The sequence below is a fragment of the Lepisosteus oculatus genome, unplaced genomic scaffold (genome assembly GCF_040954835.1).
Source record: "Lepisosteus oculatus isolate fLepOcu1 unplaced genomic scaffold, fLepOcu1.hap2 HAP2_SCAFFOLD_48, whole genome shotgun sequence".
Classification (NCBI taxonomy): domain Eukaryota; kingdom Metazoa; phylum Chordata; class Actinopteri; order Semionotiformes; family Lepisosteidae; genus Lepisosteus; species Lepisosteus oculatus.
In genome coordinates this window covers 432,449-446,068 of record NW_027168020.1, presented here as the reverse complement: position 1 = coordinate 446,068, position 13,620 = coordinate 432,449, and the positions used below count along the sequence as shown (strand labels likewise).

Below are 13,620 nucleotides of genomic sequence, written 5' to 3'. Positions count from 1 at the left end.
CGCATACGCCACAGTGACTTGTACACAGACCACATGAAAGGCAAGCAAAATACACTTTTAAAATTCCAAAGACTCACAAGGTCAGAGAAACAGCGATGACCTGAACAGATCTGTTACAGAAGTCTAGGTTGACCTTTTTAGAGCTGTAATTGCATTTTTGTTTAATAGAAGATCAAATCTACTCGCATGTACCAGCACCTTACAGTTTATTGATGTTAATTCTGTTTAAGTAATAAGATTGCTAACGATGTTGGACTTTAGCCGGTGTTTTTTAGAACAAATTGCTTACACTTCTGTAAGGAATACGCAGTACGTGCCTTTGTCAGTCATTGCTCACCATACCTGTAACTTTCTTATCTAACTCACTTCCTCAAATGGTGAAGGTCCACAAACATAAATGAAAAAAAAACCCTTGTTGTAGATGAGGTGCACAAAAAAGCAGCCCCTGATAGTGTATAACACATTTATACTATTGCAGAGACACATGTAACATATATATACTGTATATATGAAACAGAAATAGAAACAGAAACAGGAATCGCTTACTCACCAGGAGAATCTCTGTAGGAATATCTAGCATTTATCAATGGAAATAAAAGCTGCTTTAATACAGTGCATGTTCAAACTGAAACCCTCAGCTGCTGTTCTTGTTTGTTTTGGGACAAATTGCAACTGAGCATCGCATGAGCCGTTACGTACCCTTATCTGTTAGGGAATTTCAAGGGAGGAGTTAGGTCAGAATGGGTAGGCTGCAAAACAACAAGTAAAGATTTATTCCAAGATGAAACGTTGTGGCGGTTTTCTTATCTTTTCAGCATGGACTAAACTTTTACGTGTTCCTTATATGCTATATATGTATATATTAGCACCAATGTCGTTCTTAAAAACTAACATGAAATTGTCAGGGACATTCAGCTATATACAAAGACGAGACAGACAAAGTAATAATTCTGTATTAACGTGGCCTACATACTGACGCAATGATCGAACTAACTGACATGTTCTGATTCAGATCCCCTGCAGTTCATGCCAATTAGAACAATAGCAATGCTGAGTCCTCCCCACCCTACTGAGCACAAATTCAGCTGCTCTCCAGTTCTGTTCTGCATGTTTTTTCATTGCAATTGAGCTCGGAGCTGGAGATGATCTCCATACAGTTCTGTGTTCACCAGCCCGCACTTGCGTGCTAATTTACGGGTTGTGGCAAATGCTTTTCTATAGTTCATATACATGACGGCAACCTGTTACCTAGGAACCTGAGAGGTTTAAAAGCCTCACGAGCCAGGCAGGATTCGAACCTACAATCTTCTGATCCGAAGTCAGACGCGTTATCCATTACGCCACTGGCCCATAGAACATGCGCTTGCACTCCACCACAGAGAGCTCTACACTGCTACTAGTAGTACACTTCCCCATCTAAATTTTCACAGCAAGAAACTTGTGTTTCCTACTATTTTTGTCAGGTTTAAAATATCATCTCCTTAAAACAGAAAAAGTGTTGATGTGTTGTGCTGAAATTCCGATTGATTTTGAATTCAAAGAAAAAAGGTTTTCTTCCAAAACACCATGAAATTGTCACATCTTGCAGACAATAGGTGTATTCCATGTTGAAAAGAGAAGAAAGAAAACCATGGAGCCTTTTACAGGTGTGAGGCTTCTTCAGGTGTGAGAAGACCTCACAGTCGAAACGCTGTGTTTCCGTTCTTCTCTTTTCAGCATGCAATAAACCTAGTACTTGTTCCTTTGCAGCCGAGGCATGCTGACGTAGCTACCCAGCTGAACATCTTGCAGACTCTACAGTACTTCTCTCCTGTAGAAGTAAAGCAGGGCTTGCTGGGTGAGCTTTTGCTCCGGTAAATTAGGTCACGTGTCATGTTAAATCACTTCTTCTAAACACAACATTTGCTGGTGCTAGCTTTCCCCATGAAAAGAGACATTTCCCTTACAGTACATGACATATCGTTTTTATTCTATCAATAAGTATAGAAATTAAACAAAAGAAAAAATGGTGTCGCCAAAGAATGCACAGCTCTGTCGCCTTGGGGAGGTGTCAAGGGCATTGAGCTCCTTGGATATGAAAAGTGCCCGATAAATGCCATTTCTCATCATTTCTCTTGGCGTCAGTTCTGCTATTAAATGGGACGGAGGCAACGGGTTCAGAGAGCAGGTTAAGTGCACACCGAACGCAGATGTGTCCAAGTGTCTGTAAAAGCGCGGTGCTCCGCTGGCGCTGTTCCCTAGTGGCTTAAAGTGCCCGCCTAGTAAGCAGGCGATCCTGGGTCTGAATACCAGCGGTGCCTCTCTCCGTGTCTTGTTGTGCCGAATGTATCATTTCAGACAAACATGTACAGCTTGGTTCAGTTTAATGCAAGAATTCATTTCCTTTCTGGAATAACTTGTTTTTGAAGAAATCCATACAGCTTGTGAAAGATGAAATCCATTTCTTGGTTGTCAGTGGAAAAAGATTGCCGGCTGCAAGAAGCGCAAGTGATTGTTTTCTTTGACCATAAACCTGCAAATGTAGGGAGCACAAGCGGCCGTCAGTCTCTGTGGCGCAATCGGTTAGCGCGTTCGGCTGTTAACCGAAAGGTTGGTGGTTCAAGCCCACCCAGGGACGCATGTCTCCGTTTTTCCAATGTAAACATCATCACCGCTAAAGAAGATGGCGCAGAAGGCTCCACAGTCGAAACGTTGTGCTTCTTTTCTTCTCTTTTCAGCATGGAGTAAACCTTTGCTTGATCCTTTGCAGCCTACGCATGCTGACACAGCTACCTTTCTCTTAACGCACCTCAATCATTATTCACCAAAACCATCAGCAGAATGTGTCGCCTTTGTGGTGATGTCACTCCTCTGCTTCACAAATGTCCTTAGTGACGGACCATTTCATTCTGCCATTTTTCCGGAGCGGTTATTGATTGCTCCATCATTTCCCTCATACTTTCCATCCCAAGATTGAAAAAAAAAAACAGAAACAGGCTGATAGGACGACAATCAAATTGCAAAAACTCATCAAAGCACTCGATAGAGTATTTGAATCCACAAGTAGCTACGAGCAACTTTGTCCTGGCTTGCATGAAAGTCGGAAAATGTCAAAAAGAAAAAGATGGTGGCTTTTTCATATCTGTTCTTTTATTTTTAGTTCGTTGGCTCTTCTGTCCATTGTCCTCCTGCCTGGCTCTTGACCTGTGACTGTCTGAACGCACACATTAGACTTTCAGGCGGGGGATTTGTCCTGAGCCTCTGTGGAAGACCCACCCACCCCCATAAATAACTGCTCTAGAAACACATGAATGCAAAACTAAACCACAGCTTAAAGAGGAGCTCCAACTCAGTGCCATACTAATGTAAACGAAGTAATACTAAGACATGTTCTTATGGATTTGTCTTACCTTGAGATATGTAATTGGATTTCAGGATTAACTTCCTCATTCAATGTACTGGTGATTCTTTGCCTGGTCAGTACCTGGGTGGGAGACCTCCAGCGAACAATTAAGCTTGCTGCTGGAAGTGGTGTTAAGAGACTCTTAGGATCTTCCAGAGGTGTCTGTCCAATAGCACTAGTTGCCTTAGAGCTGGCTCAAACATTGCTCAAGAGTCTACCTTTCACAGATGCGCAAAGATGAATGATGGGGGTGCACGCTTCAAGGAGCCTTCCAACTGTAGGGACCGATTAGAGACGATCCGTAGCATGTGTTCATTTCCATATACGCCCCGTGTCTCAACGGTAGGACAGAGTCAAATACTGCCTCGACACGTAACAGCGTTATATTAAACCGCAGGACTTGAGGGCTGTTTTGTTTGAATGTTCAAGGCATTGGTAAGAGCGTAGGTCAAGGGCCATTGGTGCATCTCCTGTAACTGGAGTAAAAATGCTATTCAAAGTGCAGAGACTAAAATCGTCGTCCAGATGTCTCTGTTGTTGATTGCTTTCTGTCTAAGAACGTTCTGTTTTCATGTCCGAACGGGGAGACTTTATCATTCCAACTTGAAGCCACCCTTAAGTCCTCTGAGGTGTGTGTGTGTGTGCTTGCACGTATGGCGTAAAAGGTTTCTTAAACGGAGAGCGAACTTGAAAAAAGTTGCCTCCGCTGCCGCCGCCGCCTCGCACTCCCTGTTCGATTGTAGCAAGAAGGCAGCGGCCGTGGCGCTTGCTGTAGTCGTGGCCGAGTGGTTAAGGTGACGGACTTGAAATCCGTTGGGGTCTCCCCGCGCAGGTTCAAATCCTGCCGACTACGGCGTCCTTTGCATTTGGTTGCGTGCGTGCGTGTAAAAGGACCAGCGCCGTTTCGTTTTCGCTGGGACCTTTAACACTCTAAATCGCCTGGACCCACAGCCTGTGAAATCGATTCTTCAGCACCCACGATGGACGCTTTGCCGCTGGACACAGAGAACGATGCTTTTCTGCAACGAGCTTTCCAGCTGAATTTTCTCGGCAGCTCCGTACTGAACCTGTTCTCCATTGCAACATAGCGGAGGCTCGTCACGTCTATAGCAAGGCTGTGTAGGACCGCATACGCCACAGTGACTTGTACACAGACCACATGAAAGGCAAGCAAAATACACTTTTAAAATTCCAAAGACTCACAAGGTCAGAGAAACAGCGATGACCTGAACAGATCTGTTACAGAAGTCTAGGTTGACCTTTTTAGAGCTGTAATTGCATTTTTGTTTAATAGAAGATCAAATCTACTCGCATGTACCAGCACCTTACAGTTTATTGATGTTAATTCTGTTTAAGTAATAAGATTGCTAACGATGTTGGACTTTAGCCGGTGTTTTTTAGAACAAATTGCTTACACTTCTGTAAGGAATACGCAGTACGTGCCTTTGTCAGTCATTGCTCACCATACCTGTAACTTTCTTATCTAACTCACTTCCTCAAATGGTGAAGGTCCACAAACATAAATGAAAAAAAAACCCTTGTTGTAGATGAGGTGCACAAAAAAGCAGCCCCTGATAGTGTATAACACATTTATACTATTGCAGAGACACATGTAACATATATATACTGTATATATGAAACAGAAATAGAAACAGAAACAGGAATCGCTTACTCACCTGGAGAATCTCTGTAGGAATATCTAGCATTTATCAATGGAAATAAAAGCTGCTTTAATACAGTGCATGTTCAAACTCAAACCCTCAGCTGCTGTTCTTGTTTGTTTTGGGACAAATTGCAACTGAGCATCGCATGAGCCGTTACGTACCCTTATCTGTTAGGGAATTTCAAGGGAGGAGTTAGGTCAGAATGGGTAGGCTGCAAAACAACAAGTAAAGATTTATTCCAAGATGAAACGTTGTGGCGGTTTTCTTATCTTTTCAGCATGGACTAAACTTTTACGTGTTCCTTATATGCTATATATGTATATATTAGCACCAATGTCGTTCTTAAAAACTAACATGAAATTGTCAGGGACATTCAGCTATATACAAAGACGAGACAGACAAAGTAATAATTCTGTATTAACGTGGCCTACATATTGACGCAATGATCAAACTGACTGACATGTTCTGATTCAGATCCCCTGCAGTTCATGCCAATTAGAACAATAGCAATGCTGAGTCCTCCCCACCCTACTGAGCACAAATTCAGCTGCTCTCCAGTTCTGTTCTGCATGTTTTTTCATTGCAATTGAGCTCGGAGCTGGAGATGATCTCCATACAGTTCTGTGTTCACCAGCCCGCACTTGCGTGCTAATTTACGGGTTGTGGCAAATGCTTTTCTATAGTTCATATACATGACGGCAACCTGTTACCTAGGAACCTGAGAGGTTTAAAAGCCTCACGAGCCAGGCAGGACTCGAACCTACAATCTTCTGATCCGAAGTCAGACGCGTTATCCATTACGCCACTGGCCCATAGAGCATGCGCTTGCACTCCACCACAGAGAGCTCTACACTGCTACTAGTAGTACACTTCCCCATCTAAATTTTCACAGCAAGAAACTTGTGTTTCCTACTATTTTTGTCAGGTTTAAAATATCATCTCCTTAAAACAGAAAAAGTGTTGATGTGTTGTGCTGAAATTCCGATTGATTTTGAATTCAAAGAAAAAAGGTTTTCTTCCAAAACACCATGAAATTGTCACATCTTGCAGACAATAGGTGTATTCCATGTTGAAAAGAGAAGAAAGAAAACCATGGAGCCTTTTACAGGTGTGAGGCTTCTTCAGGTGTGAGAAGACCTCACAGTCGAAACGCTGTGTTTCCGTTCTTCTCTTTTCAGCATGCAATAAACCTAGTACTTGTTCCTTTGCAGCCGAGGCATGCTGACGTAGCTACCCAGCTGAACATCTTGCAGACTCTACAGTACTTCTCTCCTGTAGAAGTAAAGCAGGGCTTGCTGGGTGAGCTTTTGCTCCGGTAAATTAGGTCACGTGTCATGTTAAATCACTTCTTCTAAACACAACATTTGCTGGTGCTAGCTTTCCCCATGAAAAGAGACATTTCCCTTACAGTACATGACATATCGTTTTTATTCTATCAATAAGTATAGAAATTAAACAAAAGAAAAAATGGTGTCGCCAAAGAATGCACAGCTCTGTCGCCTTGGGGAGGTGTCAAGGGCATTGAGCTCCTTGGACATGAAAAGTGCCCGATAAATGCCATTTCTCATCATTTCTCTTGGCGTCAGTTCTGCTATTAAATGGGACGGAGGCAACGGGTTCAGAGAGCAGGTTAAGTGCACACCGAACGCAGATGTGTCCAAGTGTCTGTAAAAGCGCGGTGCTCCGCTGGCGCTGTTCCCTAGTGGCTTAAAGTGCCCGCCTAGTAAGCAGGCGATCCTGGGTCTGAATACCAGCGGTGCCTCTCTCCGTGTCTTGTTGTGCCGAATGTCTCATTTCAGACAAACATGTACAGCTTGGTTCAGTTTAATGCAAGAATTCATTTCCTTTCTGGAATAACTTGTTTTTGAAGAAATCCATACAGCTTGTGAAAGATGAAATCCATTTCTTGGTTGTCAGTGGAAAAAGATTGCCGGCTGCAAGAAGCGCAAGTGATTGTTTTCTTTGACCATAAACCTGCAAATGTAGGGAGCACAAGCGGCCGTCAGTCTCTGTGGCGCAATTGGTTAGCGCGTTCGGCTGTTAACCGAAAGGTTGGTGGTTCAAGCCCACCCAGGGACGCATGTCTCCGTTTTTCCAATGTAAACATCATCACCGCTAAAGAAGATGGCGCAGAAGGCTCCACAGTCGAAACGTTGTGCTTCTTTTCTTCTCTTTTCAGCATGGAGTAAACCTTTGCTTGATCCTTTGCAGCCTACGCATGCTGACACAGCTACCTTTCTCTTAACGCACCTCAATCATTATTCACCAAAACCATCAGCAGAATGTGTCGCCTTTGTGGTGATGTCACTCCTCTGCTTCACAAATGTCCTTAGTGACGGACCATTTCATTCTGCCATTTTTCCGGAGCGGTTATTGATTGCTCCATCATTTCCCTCATACTTTCCATCCCAAGATTGAAAAAAAAAAACAGAAACAGGCTGATAGGATGACAATCAAATTGCAAAAACTCATCAAAGCACTCGATAGAGTATTTGAATCCACAAGTAGCTACGAGCAACTTTGTCCTGGCTTGCATGAAAGTCGGAAAATGTCAAAAAGAAAAAGATGGTGGCTTTTTCATATCTGTTCTTTTATTTTTAGTTCGTTGGCTCTTCTGTCCATTGTCCTCCTGCCTGGCTCTTGACCTGTGACTGTCTGAACGCACACATTAGACTTTCAGGCGGGGGATTTGTCCTGAGCCTCTGTGAAAGACCCACCCACCCCCATAAATAACTGCTCTAGAAACACATGAATGCAAAACTAAACCACAGCTTAAAGAGGAGCTCCAAGTCAGTGCCATACTAATGTAAACGAAGTAATACTAAGACATGTTCTTATGGATTTGTCTTACCTTGAGATATGTAATTGGATTTCAGGATTAACTTCCTCATTCAATGTACTGGTGATTCTTTGCCTGGTCAGTACCTGGGTGGGAGACCTCCAGCGAACAATTAAGCTTGCTGCTGGAAGTGGTGTTAACAGACTCTTAGGATCTTCCAGAGGTGTCTGTCCAATAGCACTAGTTGCCTTAGAGCTGGCTCAAACATTGCTCAAGAGTCTACCTTTCACAGATGCGCAAAGATGAATGATGGGGGTGCACGCTTCAAGGAGCCTTCCAACTGTAGGGACCGATTAGAGACGATCCGTAGCATGTGTTCATTTCCATATACGCCCCGTGTCTCAACGGTAGGACAGAGTCAAATACTGCCTCGACACGTAACAGCGTTATATTAAACCGCAGGACTTGAGGGCTGTTTTGTTTGAATGTTCAAGGCATTGGTAAGAGCGTAGGTCAAGGGCCATTGGTGCATCTCCTGTAACTGGAGTAAAAATGCTATTCAAAGTGCAGTGACTAAAATCGTCGTCCAGATGTCTCTGTTGTTGATTGCTTTCTGTCTAAGAACGTTCTGTTTTCATGTCCGAACGGGGAGACTTTATCATTCCAACTTGAAGCCACCCTTAAGTCCTCTGAGGTGTGTGTGTGTGTGCTTGCACGTATGGCGTAAAAGGTTTCTTAAACGGAGAGCGAACTTGAAAAAAGTTGCCTCCGCTGCCGCCGCCGCCTCGCACTCCCTGTTCGATTGTAGCAAGAAGGCAGCGGCCGCGGCGTTTGCTGTAGTCGTGGCCGAGTGGTTAAGGTGACGGACTTGAAATCCGTTGGGGTCTCCCCGCGCAGGTTCAAATCCTGCCGACTACGGCGTCCTTTGCATTTGGTTGCGTGCGTGCGTGTAAAAGGACCAGCGCCGTTTCGTTTTCGCTGGGACCTTTAACACTCTAAATCGCCTGGACCCACAGCCTGTGAAATCGATTCTTCAGCACCCACGATGGACGCTTTGCCGCTGGACACAGAGAACGATGCTTTTCTGCAACGAGCTTTCCAGCTGAATTTTCTCGGCAGCTCCGTACTGAACCTGTTCTCCATTGCAACATAGCGGAGGCTCGTCACGTCTATAGCAAGGCTGTGTAGGACCGCATACGCCACAGTGACTTGTACACAGACCACATGAAAGGCAAGCAAAATACACTTTTAAAATTCCAAAGACTCACAAGGTCAGAGAAACAGCGATGACCTGAACAGATCTGTTACAGAAGTCTAGGTTGACCTTTTTAGAGCTGTAATTGCATTTTTGTTTAATAGAAGATCAAATCTACTCGCATGTACCAGCACCTTACAGTTTATTGATGTTAATTCTGTTTAAGTAATAAGATTGCTAACGATGTTGGACTTTAGCCGGTGTTTTTTAGAACAAATTGCTTACACTTCTGTAAGGAATACGCAGTACGTGCCTTTGTCAGTCATTGCTCACCATACCTGTAACTTTCTTATCTAACTCACTTCCTCAAATGGTGAAGGTCCACAAACATAAATGAAAAAAAAACCCTTGTTGTAGATGAGGTGCACAAAAAAGCAGCCCCTGATAGTGTATAACACATTTATACTATTGCAGAGACACATGTAACATATATATACTGTATATATGAAACAGAAATAGAAACAGAAACAGGAATCGCTTACTCACCTGGAGAATCTCTGTAGGAATATCTAGCATTTATCAATGGAAATAAAAGCTGCTTTAATACAGTGCATGTTCAAACTGAAACCCTCAGCTGCTGTTCTTGTTTGTTTTGGGACAAATTGCAACTGAGCATCGCATGAGCCGTTACGTACCCTTATCTGTTAGGGAATTTCAAGGGAGGAGTTAGGTCAGAATGGGTAGGCTGCAAAACAACAAGTAAAGATTTATTCCAAGATGAAACGTTGTGGCGGTTTTCTTATCTTTTCAGCATGGACTAAACTTTTACGTGTTCCTTATATGCTATATATGTATATATTAGCACCAATGTCGTTCTTAAAAACTAACATGAAATTGTCAGGGACATTCAGCTATATACAAAGACGAGACAGACAAAGTAATAATTCTGTATTAACGTGGCCTACATACTGACGCAATGATCGAACTAACTGACATGTTCTGATTCAGATCCCCTGCAGTTCATGCCAATTAGAACAATAGCAATGCTGAGTCCTCCCCACCCTACCGAGCACAAATTCAGCTGCTCTCCAGTTCTGTTCTTCATGTTTTTTCATTGCAATTGAGCTCGGAGCTGGAGATGATCTCCATACAGTTCTGTGTTCACCAGCCCGCACTTGCGTGCTAATTTACGGGTTGTGGCAGATGCTTTTCTATAGTTCATATACATGACGGCAACCTGTTACCGAGGAACCTGAGAGGTTTAAAAGCCTCACGAGCCAGGCAGGACTCGAACCTACAATCTTCTGATCCGAAGTCAGACGCGTTATCCATTACGCCACTGGCCCATAGAGCATGCGCTTGCACTCCACCACAGAGAGCTCTACACTGCTACTAGTAGTACACTTCCCCATCTAAATTTTCACAGCAAGAAACTTGTGTTTCCTACTATTTTTATCAGGTTTAAAATATCATCTCCTTAAAACAGAAAAAGTGTTGATGTGTCGTGCTGAAATTCCGATTGATTTTGAATTCAAAGAAAAAAGGTTTTCTTCCAAAACACCATGAAATTGTCACATCTTGCAGACAATAGGTGTATTCCATGTTGAAAAGAGAAGAAAGAAAACCATGGAGCCTTTTACAGGTGTGAGGCTTCTTCAGGTGTGAGAAGACCTCACAGTCGAAACGCTGTGTTTCCGTTCTTCTCTTTTCAGCATGCAATAAACCTAGTACTTGTTCCTTTGCAGCCGAGGCATGCTGACGTAGCTACCCAGCTGAACATCTTGCAGACTCTACAGTACTTCTCTCCTGTAGAAGTAAAGCAGGGCTTGCTGGGTGAGCTTTTGCTCCGGTAAATTAGGTCACGTGTCATGTTAAATCACTTCTTCTAAACACAACATTTGCTGGTGCTAGCTTTCCCCATGAAAAGAGACATTTCCCTTACAGTACATGACATATCGTTTTTATTCTATCAATAAGTATAGAAATTAAACAAAAGAAAAAATGGTGTCGCCAAAGAATGCACAGCTCTGTCGCCTTGGGGAGGTGTCAAGGGCATTGAGCTCCTTGGACATGAAAAGTGCCCGATAAATGCCATTTCTCATCATTTCTCTTGGCGTCAGTTCTGCTATTAAATGGGACGGAGGCAACGGGTTCAGAGAGCAGGTTAAGTGCACACCGAACGCAGATGTGTCCAAGTGTCTGTAAAAGCGCGGTGCTCCGCTGGCGCTGTTCCCTAGTGGCTTAAAGTGCCCGCCTAGTAAGCAGGCGATCCTGGGTCTGAATACCAGCGGTGCCTCTCTCCGTGTCTTGTTGTGCCGAATGTCTCATTTCAGACAAACATGTACAGCTTGGTTCAGTTTAATGCAAGAATTCATTTCCTTTCTGGAATAACTTGTTTTTGAAGAAATCCATACAGCTTGTGAAAGATGAAATCCATTTCTTGGTTGTCAGTGGAAAAAGATTGCCGGCTGCAAGAAGCGCAAGTGATTGTTTTCTTTGACCATAAACCTGCAAATGTAGGGAGCACAAGCGGCCGTCAGTCTCTGTGGCGCAATCGGTTAGCGCGTTCGGCTGTTAACCGAAAGGTTGGTGGTTCAAGCCCACCCAGGGACGCATGTCTCCGTTTTTCCAATGTAAACATCATCACCGCTAAAGAAGATGGCGCAGAAGGCTCCACAGTCGAAACGTTGTGCTTCTTTTCTTCTCTTTTCAGCATGGAGTAAACCTTTGCTTGATCCTTTGCAGCCTACGCATGCTGACACAGCTACCTTTCTCTTAACGCACCTCAATCATTATTCACCAAAACCATCAGCAGAATGTGTCGCCTTTGTGGTGATGTCACTCCTCTGCTTCACAAATGTCCTTAGTGACGGACCATTTCATTCTGCCATTTTTCCGGAGCGGTTATTGATTGCTCCATCATTTCCCTCATACTTTCCATCCCAAGATTGAAAAAAAAAACAGAAACAGGCTGATAGGACGACAATCAAATTGCAAAAACTCATCAAAGCACTCGATAGAGTATTTGAATCCACAAGTAGCTACGAGCAACTTTGTCCTGGCTTGCATGAAAGTCGGAAAATGTCAAAAAGAAAAAGATGGTGGCTTTTTCATATCTGTTCTTTTATTTTTAGTTCGTTGGCTCTTCTGTCCATTGTCCTCCTGCCTGGCTCTTGACCTGTGACTGTCTGAACGCACACATTAGACTTTCAGGCGGGGGATTTGTCCTGAGCCTCTGTGAAAGACCCACCCACCCCCATAAATAACTGCTCTAGAAACACATGAATGCAAAACTAAACCACAGCTTAAAGAGGAGCTCCAAGTCAGTGCCATACTAATGTAAACGAAGTAATACTAAGACATGTTCTTATGGATTTGTCTTACCTTGAGATATGTAATTGGATTTCAGGATTAACTTCCTCATTCAATGTACTGGTGATTCTTTGCCTGGTCAGTACCTGGGTGGGAGACCTCCAGCGAACAATTAAGCTTGCTGCTGGAAGTGGTGTTAAGAGACTCTTAGGATCTTCCAGAGGTGTCTGTCCAATAGCACTAGTTGCCTTAGAGCTGGCTCAAACATTGCTCAAGAGTCTACCTTTCACAGATGCGCAAAGATGAATGATGGGGGTGCACGCTTCAAGGAGCCTTCCAACTGTAGGGACCGATTAGAGACGATCCGTAGCATGTGTTCATTTCCATATACGCCCCGTGTCTCAACGGTAGGACAGAGTCAAATACTGCCTCGACACGTAACAGCGTTATATTAAACCGCAGGACTTGAGGGCTGTTTTGTTTGAATGTTCAAGGCATTGGTAAGAGCGTAGGTCAAGGGCCATTGGTGCATCTCCTGTAACTGGAGTAAAAATGCTATTCAAAGTGCAGTGACTAAAATCGTCGTCCAGATGTCTCTGTTGTTGATTGCTTTCTGTCTAAGAACGTTCTGTTTTCATGTCCGAACGGGGAGACTTTATCATTCCAACTTGAAGCCACCCTTAAGTCCTCTGAGGTGTGTGTGTGTGTGCTTGCACGTATGGCGTAAAAGGTTTCTTAAACGGAGAGCGAACTTGAAAAAAGTTGCCTCCGCTGCCGCCGCCGCCTCGCACTCCCTGTTCGATTGTAGCAAGAAGGCAGCGGCCGCGGCGCTTGCTGTAGTCGTGGCCGAGTGGTTAAGGTGACGGACTTGAAATCCGTTGGGGTCTCCCCGCGCAGGTTCAAATCCTGCCGACTACGGCGTCCTTTGCATTTGGTTGCGTGCGTGCGTGTAAAAGGACCAGCGCCGTTTCGTTTTCGCTGGGACCTTTAACACTCTAAATCGCCTGGACCCACAGCCTGTGAAATCGATTCTTCAGCACCCACGATGGACGCTTTGCCGCTGGACACAGAGAACGATGCTTTTCTGCAACGAGCTTTCCAGCTGAATTTTCTCGGCAGCTCCGTACTGAACCTGTTCTCCATTGCAACATAGCGGAGGCTCGTCACGTCTATAGCAAGGCTGTGTAGGACCGCATACGCCACAGTGACTTGTACACAGACCACATGAAAGGCAAGCAAAATACACTTTTAAAATTCCAAAGACTCACAAGGTCAGAGAAACAGCGAT

At 44.0% G+C, this 13,620-nt stretch overlaps 9 non-coding genes across 9 annotated transcripts; 6 read left to right on the top strand and 3 right to left on the bottom strand.

Annotated features, from left to right (window-relative positions):
• Positions 1-1,277: 1,277 nt before the first annotated feature.
• On the bottom strand, positions 1,278-1,350 carry trnar-ucg (transfer RNA arginine (anticodon UCG)). Its single transcript has one exon. It is a non-coding gene; the product is annotated as a tRNA-Arg (tRNA).
• A 1,193-nt stretch (positions 1,351-2,543) lies between these two features.
• Positions 2,544-2,617, top strand: trnan-guu (transfer RNA asparagine (anticodon GUU)). Its single transcript has one exon. It is a non-coding gene; the product is annotated as a tRNA-Asn (tRNA).
• Positions 2,618-4,153: 1,536 nt separating this feature from the next.
• trnas-uga (transfer RNA serine (anticodon UGA)) lies at positions 4,154-4,235 on the top strand. The gene has a single exon. It is a non-coding gene; the product is annotated as a tRNA-Ser (tRNA).
• A 1,550-nt stretch (positions 4,236-5,785) lies between these two features.
• On the bottom strand, positions 5,786-5,858 carry trnar-ucg (transfer RNA arginine (anticodon UCG)). Its single transcript has one exon. It is a non-coding gene; the product is annotated as a tRNA-Arg (tRNA).
• Positions 5,859-7,051: 1,193 nt separating this feature from the next.
• On the top strand, positions 7,052-7,125 carry trnan-guu (transfer RNA asparagine (anticodon GUU)). Its single transcript has one exon. It is a non-coding gene; the product is annotated as a tRNA-Asn (tRNA).
• A 1,536-nt stretch (positions 7,126-8,661) lies between these two features.
• On the top strand, positions 8,662-8,743 carry trnas-uga (transfer RNA serine (anticodon UGA)). The gene has a single exon. It is a non-coding gene; the product is annotated as a tRNA-Ser (tRNA).
• A 1,550-nt stretch (positions 8,744-10,293) lies between these two features.
• Positions 10,294-10,366, bottom strand: trnar-ucg (transfer RNA arginine (anticodon UCG)). Its single transcript has one exon. It is a non-coding gene; the product is annotated as a tRNA-Arg (tRNA).
• Positions 10,367-11,559: 1,193 nt separating this feature from the next.
• Positions 11,560-11,633, top strand: trnan-guu (transfer RNA asparagine (anticodon GUU)). The gene has a single exon. It is a non-coding gene; the product is annotated as a tRNA-Asn (tRNA).
• Positions 11,634-13,168: 1,535 nt separating this feature from the next.
• trnas-uga (transfer RNA serine (anticodon UGA)) lies at positions 13,169-13,250 on the top strand. The gene has a single exon. It is a non-coding gene; the product is annotated as a tRNA-Ser (tRNA).
• Positions 13,251-13,620: the final 370 nt, after the last annotated feature.